Here is a 15,751-nt window from a genome sequence, read left to right on the forward strand (position 1 = left end):
TCCACTAAGTATCCCGACACCTCTCTGATCAGCTGAACAACTGAAGGAGGGGCTGATTCCCTCAAATGATCCCCCTGGCACTGCAAGCAATTTAGCCGCCCTCCTAGCCAAAGAAGACACACTGAAAACTTTCCCCCCTCTTTCAAATAACTGACAGCTGTCACTATGGTGTAAGTGAACCTGACAGCTCGAACACCGTCACCAGCCCGCCTACTTAAACTTTCAACCAATCCCTGTCGCTCTCCCTCAACCGAGCACTGCCACTCATCTAACAACTGAGAGATCCGCTCCACCCACGTCTCGCACGCCTCCGCCCCTCTTGGGGTGGACACTATCCCAAACACCAGGCGAAGCCTGCCAGAGCTAGAACATTTATTCGCACACACTACATCCAAATCAGACCACTCTTTTCTTTCTCTCCCAACAGCATGGACAGCCCCGAGTTCCACCTCCAACTCGTCAATGCTAGTCTGAACTTGAACAAAGACCTCACTCCCCACGCATACAGCAATAACCAGCAAATAACCCATAGAGACACACATTACTGATTTAAACAGGCCCACCACACAGCATACCAGTAGATCCAATCCCGGACGAGACCCCACAATGTAGACCCCCTGGCCAGCCTCAGGGTCGCTCGGTTTGCTGTCGTCCAGGGAAACAGCCCTCGGCCCCGGCAAGCTGGGTAATTAGTTTGTGAGGATGCTGTGTGATGTACCCCACCCCGCACAAATAACAGACAATACACCAGATATGATAAATGATCTACAGTTTATAGATATTACTGGAACTATATAGTTAATAGAGAATAAAATATAAAAGGAAAATAAAAGATGCCACACTTATCAAAGTTCAATCTCTTCGTGCACAAATGACAGTTGGAGCTCAGGACCCTTCTTCTTTACCCTGCGACCCCTCGGACCACCTCGACCGGCCGCCTGGGACCAACAACGGTGGTCAACCAGATGCTCCACATGAGTCCGTCTCCGTCTCCTCTCCTCGCCGAATGCCCGGCTCGGGGTCCGACCCCATTAGCGGACTCACAGCACCTGCTCCATCCTCTGTCTCTCTCTCCCACCTTCTGCCCCAAAACCCCATGCATACAGTATCTTACAGATACACCAAAAACATAACAACTATCGCTATTGGTTCATAACATCTTCTATCAGTAACGTGATTCAACAAACTGCTAGCAGGAAGGACTTTCTCAGTGTTTAACATAACAAAGAAGCATTCCCAAGTACAACATAACAAAGAAGCCATTTTAATTAGCCTACACAGTAACATAAGAAATGAAACTCCCTTATACTCGACTATCTAACAGCAGATGATATTTCCAGAGATCAAGCAGTTGTTTTTGAGTAACTTAAGCTTCAAACCAATATTCTTTGTTCTGCTTCCTGTCATAAACGGAAGCCAGTCTTCAGTTCTAAATGTAAATTGTGAAGAATAATGAGTCTGAAGTTAAGGACAGTTTTGCATACAAAGCATTGTCTATAGAACACAGGCAAATGGCCCACAGCACAGGGCTGGCTCCTGAACAGACAAAGTATAAGACAATGCTGTTCTGTTAATTGGCTTGCATCAAACCAGATAACACTGGCTAAGTTATTTAGTTCAGGGAAGCTTGCGGACCAGATTGATACTATCACTTAGCATATCAACAGCTAATCTATTAATAGTTGGAAAGTTTGTATACTTAAAGAGTCAGTTCACACATTAATTGTGGGCATCTGGGATTCTCTGTCCTGGAGATTTTAGACCACTTGTGTGAAAGAGTATCTGAAAGAATATCTTGTGTGTGAAGTCACCCAAGTGCCCCGAAAACCAGTATAAATGTAAGTGAGCAGTTGGGCTTATTAGGAATGGTTAAGAAACATCACGTCAGAGATGGGGTGAACTAGATTCCATTACTTTTCCTTCGATTTCTGCAACAGATGACTTGTTCATCTGCAATTAGTTGCATGTCTTTTTAGCTTATAGGGATTGTATCTGTGTTTTGGAAATCCTTTGTGTTTTAGAAGTCATTAGTAATTTGGAATTTTTTTGTAAGATAGAAATCATCTGCGAGTTTTAAATATGTTTTAGGAATTATATCTAAATTTAAGCATGTTCGCTAAAAATAAATGAACAGTGTTTTAACTGCTTTGTTAGCTGGAAGTATCTTGTCCATGGCAGGGAGGGGGAATGCACCACTTAAATAATGGGTAGTGGAAGCTGAACTTGCCATGGTGAATAAGCAAGGAAATAATCAAGCCTTTGAAGAGTATGTAGCCACAGTATATCCTCTCCTTAGTGAGGATATCCATAGCTATCTATATCTGATAGGGCTTAACATCTTTGTTTAGGTTTACAACTTTGCAGTCAGCAAACCAAAATACCATCACAGTACAATTGCAACATTTAAGAGGCATTTGGATAGGTAGATGGAGGGGAGGGGTTGTGGTGTTTATGGGCCAAAGTAACAGGTAGCAGGATGCGGTCAGCATAGACCATTTGGGCTGAAGGGCCTGTTTCCTTGTTGTATATCCCTATGATTCTATCCTGCTATGTCCTGCTCATTCAAGTATCTGTCCAGTTACCCCTTAAATGTTGTTATGTTTCTGCCTCCACCCCCTCCTCAGGCAGCTCATTCCAGATACCAAGTATATTTTGTGAGAAATTTACCCCTCAGTTCACTTTAAAACTCCCCCCTCTCATCTTAAACCAAATATCCTGTAGTTTAGACACCCCTGTCATAGGAAATAGTGCTGGCTACCTACCCATACATGCCTCTTTTAATTTTATATACTTCTATTGTTTCAACTTCCAGTCTCCTTCACTTCAGGTTAAACTGATCTAGCTATTCAATTTCTTCTGATATTTCAAGCCCTCCAATTCGATATCCACTGTCTACCTTCCGACAGTATGGTGACCAAAACTGCACACAAGGAATCCTGCGGGGAATTCAGAAGAAACTTCTTTAGCAGATGCGTGCTGAGAATATTATCTCACTCAGATTTGCAGGGATTGATGAGGATGATAAAGATATGCAGCGTACAAGAGAAAGATGGACAAGTTTGGGCCGGCTGGTGGCGCAATGACATCGGTGCCGGACCCGGGAGCGGAAGGTGTAGCCATATGGGCACCCGTATGGGTCCCAGCTATGCCTGCCTTTTTGTTTGCTTTGATGACTGCATTGGTGCTGCTTCCTGCACGCACACTGAGCTTGTTGACTTCATTAACTTTGTCTCCAACTTTCACCATCCTCAAGTTTACCTGGTCCATTTCCGACACCTCCTTCCTCTTTCTTGATCTTTCTGTCTCTATCTCTGGAGACAGCTTATCTACTGATGTCTACTATAAGCCTACCGACTCTCACACCTACCTGGATTATCCCATCCCTCTTCCCACCCTATCTCTTACAAAAATGCCATCGATGTAGCAAAGGAAAAGTGGGGCATGGATACCAGTATAGGCTTCAAACATGGACTGTTCCACAAAGCAAACAAAACAGCAGGCATAGCTGGGACGCATACGGGTGCCCATGGCTACACCTTTAGTTTGGAGGAAGTGGGAGGAGCCAAAGGAGAAATTATTAAGAGTAAGGACTAATTCCACTAGACGGCGGAGAGTGATGGTAGAGGGGAACTGGTTAGGTCTGGAATCCAAAAAGTGGAGAGCTTTGAGACCTTCCTGGTGGGGGATGGTGACGGATACCAGTATAGGCTTGGAACATGGACGGTCCTTTTCCTTCACGACATCGATGACTGCATTGACGCTGCTTCCTACACGCATGCTGAGCTCGTTGGCTTAATTAACTTCACCTCCATCCCCTTCTCGCAATTCTTCTGTCTCCGCCGCATCTGCTGTCAAGGTGAGGGCTTTCATTCCAGGATTTCCTTTTTTAAAGAAAGGGGCTTCCCTTCCTCCACCATCAACTCTACTCTCAAACTCATCTCTCCCATTTAACGCACATCTGCACTCACCCCATCCTCCCGCCACCCCACTAGGGATAGAGTTCCCCTTGTCCTCACCTACCACCCCACCAGCCTCCGGGTCCAACATATAATTATCCGTAACTTCCGCCACCTGCAACGGGATCCCACCACCAAGCACATCTTTCCCTCCTCCCTTCTTTTTGATTTCCGCAGGGATCGCTCCCTACGCGACTCCCTTGTTCATTCTTCCCCCCGCCCCCATCCCTTCCCATCTATCTCCCTCCCAGCACCTATCCTTGTAAGTGGGACAAGTGCTACACCTGCCCTTACACCTCCTCCCTCACCACTCAGGGCCCCAGATTCAGGTGAGGCAACACTTCACCTGTGAGTCGGCTGGGGTGATATACTGCGTCCGGTGCTCCCGGTGTGGCCTTCTATATGTTGGTGAGACCCGACGCAGACTGGGAGACCATTTCGCTGAACACCTATGCTCTGTTCGCCAGAGAAAGCAGGATCTCCCAGTGGCCACACATTTTAATTCCACGTCTCATTCCCATTCTGATATGTCAATCCATGGCCTCCTCTACTGTCAAGATGAAGCCACACTCAGGTTGGAGGAACAACACCTTATGTTGTGTCTGGGTAGCCTCCAACCTGAAGGCATGAATATTGATTTCTCTAACTTCCGTTAATGCCCCTCCTCCCCTTCTTACCTCATTGCGTATTTATTTAAGCGTGCAAGGAGCCGCCCGGGTTTGAACCCGGGACCACTCACCTCGAAGTCTGGTGCGGATGCCACTACACCACCAAATTGAACCAGTCTTAACTTTCTCAGAAGGGTCAAATTTGAAATCATAGTTTTGAGGCAGCGTTTGGTCATATTCCGTAATAGCAGCTGAGTATTATATTATCAGTCATACAACATTCTCTTTTAAATTATTTGTGTTTGCACTAGCAACAGGGTCGATAGCTTGCCATTAACTCATCCTCAGGAAATCTATTATCCAAGTGACACACATCGAATGAATGGAATAATCGGCGCAGTACCGACATCAGACTTACAGATGCAAGCAGATCTTTCACTTTGTCACTCCAATAAATAGTATTGTAACTTAAATGTAATGTGCTTTTTTTTTGCTTTTGCATATTGCAATACTTCAATTGTTTTCAAATAACCTTTGTGAAGGAATTTACAAAGAGATGTCAGATCTTCTAAAACATCATTTAGGACAATTAATGCTACTTGATATTGTGGATTGATGAAAATCTTCAGGCAGTAGTTGCTGATTAAATCATTAAATTCATTAACTTGCTCTTCACAATACTGGATCAAAACATCCTAATTACTCACTAAAGCAGTAACAGCAAAATGTCTGAAAGCCAATTCCACTGTGTTCAGTTGTCTAAATGACACTACGTAAAATTCTGTGACATTAGCTAATTCTTCCAGTTTTCCTTTTTTTAATACGAGAATATCTGCAGATGCTGGAAATACAAGACAAAACACACAAAAATGCTGGAGGAACTCAGTAGGTCAGGCAGGATTTATGGAAATGAATAAACAATCGACATTTCGGGCAGAGGCCGTTCATTCACCAGAGCTATACGCTGTTCATAGCAGTTTTTCTATATCCTGCATAATTAATATCTACAGGACATTTCACAATTATATTAACATAGATTTCAAAATTATATTAGCACAATTTCAGTTATATTAACATTAGATAAAAGAAAATTCCAGCTGCGCGGCGACAAAGGTTATGTGCACAGGAGCATTTCAGTTGCAGCGTGGCCATGCACCCATGCAATTTAAAGGGAACAGTGAAGATGGAATAAGCTTGAATGGAAACTTTGGATGGCTGGGCTCAATGATCTAAGAAGCACTGTGGGAGAGGGATGATGCCGAGGGGGCCGAACTGTGGGAGAGGGGTGATGTCGAGGGGAGCTGACACTGTGGGCGAGGGGTAATGCCGGGGGGGGGGGATTTCGACACTGTGGGAGAGGGGTGATGCCGAGGGGGGGGGGCCTGACACTGACACTGTGGGAGAGGGGTGATGCTGAGGGGGGGGGGCCTGACACTGTGGGAGAGGGATGATGCCGAGGGGGGCTGACACTGTGGGAGAGGGGTGATGCCGAGGGGGGTTGGCACTGTGGGAGAGGGGTGATGCCGAGGGGGGGGGCCTGACACTGTGGGAGAGGGGTGATGCCGAGGGGGCCTGACACTGTGGGAGAGGGGTGATGCCGAGGGGGGCCTGACACTGTGGGAGAGGGGTGATGTCGAGGGGGCCTGACACTATGGGAGAGGGATGATGCCGAGCGGGGCTGACACTGTGGGAGAGGGATGATGCCGAGGGGGGCTGACACTGTGGGAGATGGGTGATGCTGAGGGGGGGGGGATTTCGACACTGTGGGAGAGGGGTGATGCCGAGTGGGGGGGGCCTGACACTGTGGGAGAAGGATGATGTCGAGGGTGCCTGACACTGTGGGAGAGGGATGATGCCGAGGGGGGCTGACACTGTGGGAGAGGGGTGATGTCGAGGGAGGCTGACACTGTGCGAGAGGGGTGATGCCGAGGGGGGGGGGCCTGACACTGAGGGAGAGGGGTGATGCCGAGGGGGCCTGACACTGTGGGAGAGGGATGATGCTGAGAGGGGCTGACACTGTGGGAGAGAGGTGATGCCGAGGGGGTCTGACACTATGGGAGAGAGGTGATGCCGAGGGGGGCTGACACTGTGGGAGAGGGGTGATGTCGAGGGGGCCTGACACTGTGGGAGAGGGATGATGCCGAGGGGGGCTCGGCACTGTGGGAGAGGGGTGATGTCGGGGGGGGGATTTCAACACTTTGGGAGAGGGGTGATGCCGAGGGGGGGGGGCCTGACACTGTGGGAGAGGGATGATGCCGAGGGGGGCTGACACTGTGGGAGAGGGGTGATGCCGGGGGTGGGCCTGACACTGTGGGCGAGGGATGATGTCGAGGGGGGCTCGGCACTGTGGGAGAGGGATGATGCCGAGGGGGGCTGACACTGTGGGAGAGGGGTGATGCCGAGGGGGGCCTGACACTGTGGGTGAGGGGTGATGTCGAGGGAGGCTGACACTGTGGGAGAGGGGTGATGCCGAGGGGGCCTGACACTGTGGGTGAGGGGTGATGCCGAGGGGGGCTGACACTGTGGGAGAGGGATGATGCCGAGGGGGGGGCCTGACACCGTGGGAGAGGGATGATGCCGAGGGGGGCTGACACTGTGGGAGAAGGGTGATGCCGAGGGGGTCTCGGCACTGTGGGAGAGGGGTGATGCCGAGGGGGGCTCGGCACTTGGGAGAGGGATGATGTCGAGGGGGCCTGACACTGTGGGAGAGGGATGATGCCGAGGGGGGGGCCTGACACTGTGGGAGAGGGGTGATGCCGAGGGGGGCTGACACTGTGGGAGAGGGGTGATGCCGAGGGCGGCTCGGCACTGTGGGAGAGGGATGATGCCGAGGGGGGCTGACACTGTGGGAGAGGGGTGATGCCGAGGGGGGGGCCTGACACTGTGGGGGAGGGGTGATGCCGAGGGAAGGGCCTGACACTGTGGGAGAGGGGTGATGCCGAGGGGGGGCCTGACACTGTGGGAGAGGGGTGATGTCGAGGGGGCCTGACACTGTGGGAGAGGGGTGATGCCGAGGGGGGGGCCTGACACTGTAGGAGAGGGGTGATGCCGAGGGGGGCTGACACTGTGGGCGAGGGGTGATGCCGAGGGGGGGGGCCTGACACTGTGGGAGAGGGATGATGCCGAGGGGGGCTGACACTGTGGGAGAAGGGTGATGCTGAGGGGGGGGCCTGACACCGTGGGAGAGGGATGATGCCGAGGGGGGTGCCTGACGCTGTAGGAGAGGGATGATGCCGAGGGGGGGGCCTGACACTGTGGGAGAGGGATGATGCCGAGGGGGGCTGACACTGTGGGAGAGGGGTGATGCCGAGGCGCTCTCGGCACTGTGGGAGAGGGGTGATGCCGAGGGGGGCGGCCTGACACTGTGGTGAGGGGTGATGTCGAGGGAGGCTGACACTGTGGGAGAGGGGTGATGCCGAGGGGGGCTCGGCACTGTGAGAGAGGGATGATGCCGAGGGGGGCTGACACTGTGGGAGAAGGGTGATGCCGAGGGGGGGGCCTGACACTGTGGGAGAGGGGTGATGCCGAGGGGGGCTGACACTGTGGGAGAGAGATGATGTTGAGGGGGCCTGACACTGTGGGAGAGGGATGATGCCGAGGGGGGCTGACACTGTGGGAGAGGGGTGATGCCGAAGGGGGTGGATTTCGACACTGTGGGAGAGGGGTGATGCCGAGGGGGGGGGGCCTGACACTGTGGGAGAGGGATGATGCCGAGGGGGGCTGACACTGTGGGAGAGGGGTGATGCCGAGGGGGGCCTGACACTGTGGGTGACGGGTGATGCCGAGGGGGGCTGACACTGTGGGAGAGGGATGATGCCGAGGGGGGGGCCTGACACCGTGGGAGAGGGATGATGCCGAGGGGGGCTGACACTGTGGGAGAAGGGTGATGCCGAGGGGGGCTCGGCACTGTGGGAGAGGGGTGATGCCGAGGGGGGTGGATTTCGACACTGTGGGAGAGGGGTGATGCCGAGGGGGGGGGGCCTGACACTGTGGGAGAGGGATGATGCCGAGGGGGGCTGACACTGTGGGAGAGGGGTGATGCCGAGGGGGGCCTGACACTGTGGGTGACGGGTGATGCCGAGGGGGGCTGACACTGTGGGAGAAGGATGATGCCGAGGGGGGGGCCTGACACCGTGGGAGAGGGATGATGCCGAGGGGGGCTGACACTGTGGGAGAAGGGTGATGCCGAGGGGGGCTCGGCACTGTGGGAGAGGGGTGATGCCGAGGGGGGCTCGGCACTTGGGAGAGGGATGATGTTGAGGGGGCCTGACACTGTGGGAGAGGGATGATGCCGAGGGGGGGGCCTGACACTGTGGGAGAGGGGTGATGCCGAGGGGGGCTGACACTGTGGGAGAGGGGTGATGCCGAGGGCGGCTCGGCACTGTAGGAGAGGGATGATGCCGAGGGGGGCTGACACTGTGGGAGAGGGGTGATGCCGAGGGGGGGCCTGACACTGTGGGAGAGGGGTAATGTCGAGGGGGCCTGACACTGTGGGAGAGGGGTGATGCCGAGTGGGGGGCCTGACACTGTAGGAGAGGTGTGATGCTGAGGGGGGCTGACACTGTGGGCGAGGGGTGATGCCGAGGGGGGGGGCCTGACACTGTGGGAGAGGGATGATGCCGAGGGGGGCTGACACTGTGGGAGAAAGGTGATGCTGAGGGGGGGGCCTGACACCGTGGGAGAGGGATGATGCCGAGGGGGGTGCCTGACGCTGTAGGAGAGGGATGATGCCGAGGGGGGGGCCTGACACTGTGGGAGAGGGATGATGCCGAGGGGGGCTGACACTGTGGGAGAGGGGTGATGCCGAGGGGGGCAGCCTGACACTGTGGGTGAGGGGTGATGTTGAGGGAGGCTGACACTGTGGGAGAGGGGTGATGCCGAGGGGGGCTCGGCACTGTGAGAGAGGGATGATGCCGAGGGGGGCTGACACTGTGGGAGAAGGGTGATGCCGAGGGGGGCTCGGCACTGTGGGAGAGGAGTGATGTCCGGGGGGGGGGCCTGACACTGTGGGAGAGGGGTGATGCCGAGGGGGGGGCCTGACACTGTGGGAGAGGGGTGATGTCGAGGGGGCCTGACACTGTGGGAGAGGGATGATGTCGAGGGGGTCTCGGCACTGTGGGAGAGGGGTGATGCCGAGGGGGGCGGCCTGACACTGTGGGTGAGGGGTGATGTCGAGGGAGGCTGACACTGTGGGAGAGGGGTGATGCCGAGGGGGGCTCGGCACTGTGAGAGAGGGATGATGTCCGGGGGGGGGGCCTGACACTGTGTGAGAGGGGTGATGCCGAGGGGGGGGCCTGACACCGTGGGCGAGGGATGATGCCGAGGGGGGCTGACACTGTGGGAGAAGGGTGATGCCGAGGGGGTCTCGGCACTGTGGGAGAGGGGTGATGCCGAGGGGGGCTCGGCACTTGGGAGAGGGATGATGTCGAGGGGGCCTGACACTGTGGGAGAGGGATGATGCCGAGGGGGGGGCCTGACACTGTGGGAGAGGGGTGATGCCGAGGGGGGGCCTGACACTGTGGGAGAGGGGTGATGTCGAGGGGGCCTGACACTGTGGGAGAGGGGTGATGCCGAGGGGGGGGCCTGACACTGTAGGAGAGGGGTGATGCCGAGGGGGGCTGACACTGTGGGCGAGGGGTGATGCCGAGGGGGTGGGCCTGACACTGTGGGAGAGGGATGATGCCGAGGGGGGCTGACACTGTGGGAGAAGGGTGATGCTGAGGGGGGGGCCTGACACCGTGGGAGAGGGATGATGCCGAGGGGGGTGCCTGACGCTGTAGGAGAGGGATGATGCCGAGGGGGGGGCCTGACACTGTGGGAGAGGGATGATGCCGAGGGGGGCTGACACTGTGGGAGAGGGGTGATGCCGGGGCGGTCTCGGCACTGTGGGAGAGGGGTGATGCCGAGGGGGGCGGCCTGACACTGTGGTGAGGGGTGATGTCGAGGGAGGCTGACACTGTGGGAGAGGGGTGATGCCGAGGGGGGCTCGGCACTGTGAGAGAGGGATGATGCCGAGGGGGGCTGACACTGTGGGAGAAGGGTGATGCCGAGGGGGGGGCCTGACACTGTGGGAGAGGGGTGATGCCGAGGGGGGTTGACACTGTGGGAGAGAGATGATGTTGAGGGGGCCTGACACTGTGGGAGAGGGATGATGCCGAGGGGGGCTGACACTGTGGGAGAGGGGTGATGCCGAAGGGGGTGGATTTCGACACTGTGGGAGAGGGGTGATGCCGAGGGGGGGGGCCTGACACTGTGGGAGAGGGATGATGCCGAGGGGGGCTGACACTGTGGGAGAGGGGTGATGCCGAGGGGGGCCTGACACTGTGGGTGACGGGTGATGCCGAGGGGGGCTGACACTGTGGGAGAAGGATGATGCCGAGGTGGGGGCCTGACACCGTGGGAGAGGGATGATGCCGAGGGGGGCTGACACTGTGGGAGAAGGGTGATGCCGAGGGGGGCTCGGCACTGTGGGAGAGGGGTGATGCCGAGGGGGGTGGATTTCGACACTGTGGGAGAGGGGTGATGCCGAGGGGGGGGGGCCTGACACTGTGGGAGAGGGATGATGCCGAGGGGGGCTGACACTGTGGGAGAGGGGTGATGCCGAGGGGGGCCTGACACTGTGGGTGACGGGTGATGCCGAGGGGGGCTGACACTGTGGGAGAAGGATGATGCCGAGGGGGGGGCCTGACACCGTGGGAGAGGGATGATGCCGAGGGGGGCTGACACTGTGGGAGAAGGGTGATGCCGAGGGGGGCTCGGCACTGTGGGAGAGGGGTGATGCCGAGGGGGGCTCGGCACTGTAGGAGAGGGATGATGCCGAGGGGGGCTGACACTGTGGGAGAGGGGTGATGCCGAGGGGGGGGCCTGACACTGTGGGAGAGGGGTGATGCCGAGGGAAGGGCCTGACACTGTGGGAGAGGGGTGATGTCGAGGGGGCCTGACACTGTGGGAGAGGGGTGATGCCGAGGGGGGGGCCTGACACTGTAGGAGAGGTGTGATGCCGAGGGGGGCTGACACTGTGGGCGAGGGGTGATGCCGAGGGGGGGGGCCTGACACTGTGGGAGAGGGATGATGCCGAGGGGGGCTGACACTGTGGGAGAAGGGTGATGCTGAGGGGGGGGCCTGACACCGTGGGAGAGGGATGATGCCGAGGGGGGTGCCTGACGCTGTAGGAGAGGGATGATGCCGAGGGGGGGGCCTGACACTGTGGGAGAGGGATGATGCCGAGGGGGGCTGACACTGTGGGAGAGGGGTGATGCCGAGGGGGGCGGCCTGACACTGTGGGTGAGGGGTGATGTTGAGGGAGGCTGACACTGTGGGAGAGGGGTGATGCCGAGAGGGGCTCGGCACTGTGAGAGAGGGATGATGCCGAGGGGGGCTGACACTGTGGGAGAAGGGTGATGCCGAGGGGGGCTCGGCACTGTGGGAGAGGGGTGATGTCGAGGGGGTCTCGGCACTGTGGGAGAGGGGTGATGCCGAGGGGGGCGGCCTGACACTGTGGGTGAGGGGTGATGTTGAGGGAGGCTGACACTGTGGGAGAGGGGTGATGCCGAGGGGGGCTCGGCACTGTGAGAGAGGGATGATGCTGAGGGGGGCTGACACTGTGGGAGAAGGGTGATGCCGAAGGGGGCTCGGCACTGTGGGAGAGGGGTGATGTCCGGGGGGGGGGCCTGACACTGTGGGAGAGGGGTGATGCCGAGGGGGGGGCCTAACACTGTGGGAGAGGGGTGATGCCGAGGGGGGCTGACACTGTGGGAGAGAGATGATGTTGAGGGGGCCTGACACTGTGGGAGAGGGGTGATGCCGAGGGGGGCTGACACTGTGGGAGAGGGGTGATGCCGAGGGGGGCTCGGCACCGTGGGAGAGGGGTGATGTCGAGGGAGACTGACACTGTGGGAGAGGGATGATGCCGAGGGGGGCTCGGCACTGTGGGAGAGGGGAGATGCCGAGGGGGGCTTGGCACTGTGGGAGAGGGGTGATGCCGAGGGGGGCTGACACTGTGGGAGAGGGGTGATGCCGAGGGGGGCTCGGCACTTGGGGGAGGGGTGATGCCGAGGGGGACTGACACTGTGGGAGAGGGGTGATGCCGAGGGGGGCTCGGCACCGTGGGAGAGGGGTGATGTCAAGGGAGGTTGACACTGTGAGAGAGGGGTGATGTCGAGGGAGACTCACACTGTGGGAGAAGGGTGATGTTGAGGGGGGCTCGGCACTGTGGGAGAGGGGTGATGTCGAGGGAGACTGACACTGTGGGAGAAGGGTGATGCCGAGGGAGGCTGACACTGTGGGAGAGGGGTGATGTTGAGGGGGGCTCGGCACTGTGGGAGAGGGGTGATGTCGAGGGAGGCTGACACTGTGAGAGAGGGCTGATGTCGAGGGAGGCTGACACTGTGGGAGAGGGGTGATGTCGAGGGAGACTGACACTGTGGGAGAGGGGTGATGTCGAGGGGGGCTGACACAGTGGGAGAGGGGTGATGCCGAGGGGGGCTGACACTGTGGGAGAGGGGTGATGCCGAGGGGGGCTGACACTGTGGGAGAGGGGTGATGTCGAGGGGGGCTGACACTGTGGGAGAGGGGTGATGCCGAGGGGGGCTGACACTGTGGGAGAGGGGTGATGCCGAGGGGGGCTGACACTGTGGGAGAGGGGTGATGTCGAGGGGGGCTGACACTGTGGGAGAGGGGTGATGCAGAGGGCGGCTGACACTGTGGGAGAGGGGTGATGTCGAGGGGGGGGACTTGACACTGTGGGAGAGGGGTGATGTCGAGGGGTGGGGGGCTGACACTGTGGGACAGGGATGATGCCGAGGGGGGTCGGCACTATGGGAGAGGGGTGATGCCGAGGGGGGCTGACACTGTGGGAGAGGGGTGATGTCGAGGGGGCTCGGCACTATGGGAGAGGGATGATGCCGAGGGAGACTGACACTGTGGGAGAGGGGTGATGCCGAGGGGGGCTGACACTGTGGGAGAAGGGTGATGCCGAGGGAGGCTGACACTGTGGGAGAGGGGTGATGTCGAGGGGGGCTCGGCACTGTGGGAGAGGGGTGATGTCGACGGAGGCTGACACTGTGAGAGAGGGGTGATGTCGAGGGAGACTGACACTGTGGGAGAGGGGTGATGCCGAGGGATGCTCGGCACTGTGGGAGAGGGGTGATGCCGAGGGGGGCTGACACTGTGGGAGAGGGGTGATGCCGAGGGGGGCTGACACTGTGGGAAAGAGGTGATGCCGAGGGGGGCTGACACTGTGGGAGAGGGGTGATGCCGAGGGGGGCTGACACTGTGGGAGAGGGGTGATGTCGAGGGGTGGGGGGCTGACACTGTGGGAGAGGGATGATGCCGAGGGGGGTCGGCACTATGGGAGAGGGGTGATGCCGAGGGGGGCTGACACTGTGGGAGAGGGGTGATGTCGAGGGGGCTCGGCACTATGGGAGAGGGATGATGCCGAGGGAGACTGACACTGTGGGAGAGGGGTGATGCCGAGGGGGGCTGACACTGTGGGAGAAGGGTGATGCCGAGGGATGCTCGGCACTGTGGGAGAGGGGTGATGCCGAGGGGGGCTGACACTGTGGGAGAGGGGTGATGTCGAGGGAGGTTGACACTGTGAGAGAGGGGTGATGTCGAGGGAGACTGACACTGTGGGAGAAGGGTGATGTTGAGGGGGGCTCGGCACTGTGGGAGAGGGGTGATGTCGAGGGAGACTGACACTGTGGGAGAAGGGTGATGCCGAGGGGGGCTCGGCACTGTGGGAGAGGGGTGATGTCGAGGGAGGCTGACACTGTGAGAGAGGGCTGATGTCGAGGGAGGCTGACACTGTGGGAGTGGGGTGATGTCGAGGGAGACTGACACTGTGGGAGAGGGGTGATGTCGAGGGGGGCTGACACTGTGGGAGAGGGGTGATGCCGAGGGGGGCTGACACTGTGGGAGAGGGGTGATGCCGAGGGGGGCTGACACTGTGGGAGAGGGGTGATGTCGAGGGGGGCTGACACTGTGGGAGAGAGGTGATGCCGAGGGGGGCTGACACTGTGGGAGAGGGGTGATGCCGAGGGGGGCTGACACTGTGGGAGAGGGGTGATGTCGAGGGGGGCTGACACTGTGGGAGAGAGGTGATGCCGAGGAGGGCTGACACTGTGGGAGAGAGGTGATGCCGAGGGGGGCTGACACTGTGGGAGAGGGGTGATGCCGAGGGGGGCTGACACTGTGGGAGAGGGGTGATGTCGAGGGGGGCTGACACTGTGGAAGAGGGGTGATGCAGAGGGCGGCTGACACTGTGGGAGAGGGGTGATGTCGAGGGGGGGGACTTGACACTGTGGGAGAGGGGTGATGTTGAGGGGGTCTCGGCACTGTGGGAGAGGGATGATGCCGAGGGAGACTGAGACTGTGGGAGAGGGATGATGTTGAGGGGGGCTCGGCACTATGGGATTGGGATAATGCCGAGGGGGGCTGACACTGTGGGAGAGGGATGATGCCGAGGGAGACTGAGACTGTGGGAGAGGGGTGATGCCGAGGGGGGCTGACACTGTGGGAGAAGGGTGATGCCGAGGGGGGCTCGGCACTGTGGGAGAGGGGTGATGTCGAGGGGGGGGACTTGACACTATGGGAGAGGGATAATGCCGAGGGAGACTGACACTGTGGGAGAGGGATGATGCCGAGGGAGACTGAGACTGTGGGAGAGGGGTGATGTTGAGGGGGGCTCGGCACTGTGGGAGAAGGGTGATGCCGAGGGGGGCTCGGCACTGTGGGAGAGGGGTGATGTCGAGGGGGGCTCGGCACTATGGGAGAGGGATAATGCCGAGGGAGACTGACACTGTGGGAGTGGGGTGATGCCGAGGGGGGCTGACACTGTGGGAGAGGGGTGATGTCGAGGGGGGCTGACACTGTGGGAGAGGGGTGATGCCGAGGGGGGCTGACACTGTGGGAGAGGGGTGATGCCGAGGGGGGCTGACACTGTGGGAGAGGGGTGATGTCGAGGGGGGCTGACACTATGGGAGAGGGATGATGTCGAGGGAGGCTGACACTGTGGGAGAGGGGTGATGTCGAGGGGGGCTGACACTGTGGGAGAGGGGTGATGCCGAGGGGGGCTGACACTGTGGGAGAGGGGTGATGCCGAGGGGGGCTGACACTGTGGGAGAGGGGTGATGTCGAGGGGGGCTGACACTATGGGAGAGGGATGATGTCGAGGGAGACTGACACTGT

The 15,751-nt window shown here is 58.3% G+C and overlaps 1 protein-coding gene across 1 annotated transcript in view; it reads left to right on the plus strand.

Annotated features, from left to right (window-relative positions):
- Window positions 1-15,751, plus strand: part of LOC140199320 (myosin light chain 3, skeletal muscle isoform-like) — a 195,291-nt gene that overhangs the window by 51,322 nt on the left and 128,218 nt on the right. The gene's annotated exons all lie outside the window — the stretch shown is intronic.

Source organism: Mobula birostris, chromosome 6 (assembly GCF_030028105.1).
Source record: "Mobula birostris isolate sMobBir1 chromosome 6, sMobBir1.hap1, whole genome shotgun sequence".
In the NCBI taxonomy this organism is placed as follows: domain Eukaryota; kingdom Metazoa; phylum Chordata; class Chondrichthyes; order Myliobatiformes; family Myliobatidae; genus Mobula; species Mobula birostris.